Genomic DNA, 1,624 nt, shown 5'->3' on the forward strand with positions numbered 1-1,624 from the left:
GCCCTTTTCCCAATTGTATTTCAAAATTAGTTATTGGTACCGTCGTGGTTGTGAGGTTAGATGTTTGTTTCCCAAGCACATAGCTCTGGTTTCGGTACATTGGATGTTTCCTGCTGTAGCGTCGGGTCGACCAAAGCTTTGAGAATAGATTTGGTAGACAGAAACTGAAAGCAGACTGTCATGTGTGTGTGTGTGTGTGTGTGCGCGCGCGCGCGTTAGTATTTCTCCCTTACCATCGCTTGACAATCGGTGTTGGTTTGTTTATGTACTCGTAATATAATCTGATAATATAAGAAGCAGACTTCAAAAAAAAAAAAATAAATAAAAGTGAATTTGTTTGTTCAAATTCTTCATGCAGTACCCCCAGCATGGTCGCAGTTTAATGATTAAAACAGGTAAACAATAAAAGATTACCTTTATTACGTTCTATGATCATAGTAGACGTTACATCATAATCTACATATACACTATGCTCTAATATAAACAAATCAACCTTGGCTGGAACGTCTATCACTATAAATTGTTTGGATCAGAGCTATCAATGGATTAAAAAAGGAATCGGTTATTTTGCATTAAATATCCAGACCCCTGAATGTTAGTTGTCTCAAAATTTTTCTGATCAATGCAGAAATGCGATTTACGTAGCTAGTTTCTATAGCAAATCGGCATTTATGACGTCACTATATCATTTACATACTTTGAGGTCATTTTGATATACATATACATATACATATATACGAGGTCTGTTCAATAAGTATCCGGACTATTGCTATATTAACGAAGCTAAAGCACGCAAAACAAAGCCGTTTAGCACAGATTGATCTTGACCTCTGTTGTGCATGTGCACTAAGTTTTAACGTTGTAGCTCACTCATGCTATTTACAGCAGTGCTTCCAAGTAACATGTGTAACGTGTGATCGTTGCATTGACCATGACAGAGAAAGTTGTCATGGTGATACCTGCTCAGAAGCCTACGCAAAGTTGCAGAAAGTGTATGGAGAGGAGTGTATGAGCCGCACACCAGTGTACGAATGACTCAGACTTTCCAAAGCTGGCCGAAAAATGTCGATATTGACAAACGTTCTGGGAAAGCCGCAACCAGCAGAACTGAGAAAAACATCGCAGATGTGCGTGCAGTTGTGAAGGGAAATCATCGAATCACCGTCCGTGAGTTATCAGAGGATTTTCAGATTAGTTACGGTTCAATTCAGTCCATTATCACTGCAGATTTGGGTATGAGACGCGTGTCTGCAAAGTTTGTGCCAAAATTGCTTTCAGTTGACCAAAAACACATTCGAGTTTTGCACAGGCTTCCGACTAGGTATCACCAAGCTTTTGGTAAAATTTGGTTCAGATTCTCTGCTCAACATTTTCTGTCATGGTCAGTGTGACAAACACACACTACACACGTCACTTCCAAGCACTGCTCTAAACAGCAGAAGTGAGAACGTTAAAACTTAGTGCACCTGCACAGCAGAATACTGGGTCAATCTGTGCCAAGCAGCTTTCCTCTGCGTGCTTTAGCTTTGTTACTATGGCAACAGTCCGGATACTTTTTGATTACACATATATATACATGCACACATACACACATGTGTGTGTGTGTGTGTGTGTGTGTGTGTAT

The 1,624-nt window shown here is 39.8% G+C and overlaps 1 long non-coding RNA gene across 3 annotated transcripts in view; it reads left to right on the forward strand.

Annotated features, from left to right (window-relative positions):
* Positions 1-773: 773 nt before the first annotated feature.
* The window catches only part of LOC106877310 (uncharacterized), a 30,569-nt gene continuing 29,718 nt past the window's right edge, over positions 774-1,624 (forward strand). For all 3 annotated transcript variants that reach the window (XR_008266060.1, XR_008266061.1, XR_008266065.1), the window contains exon 1: positions 774-1,167. This is a non-coding gene — a long non-coding RNA (uncharacterized LOC106877310). The remainder of the gene's footprint in view (positions 1,168-1,624) is intronic.

Source organism: Octopus bimaculoides, chromosome 1 (genome assembly GCF_001194135.2).
Source record: "Octopus bimaculoides isolate UCB-OBI-ISO-001 chromosome 1, ASM119413v2, whole genome shotgun sequence".
In the NCBI taxonomy this organism is placed as follows: Eukaryota; Metazoa; Mollusca; class Cephalopoda; order Octopoda; family Octopodidae; genus Octopus; species Octopus bimaculoides.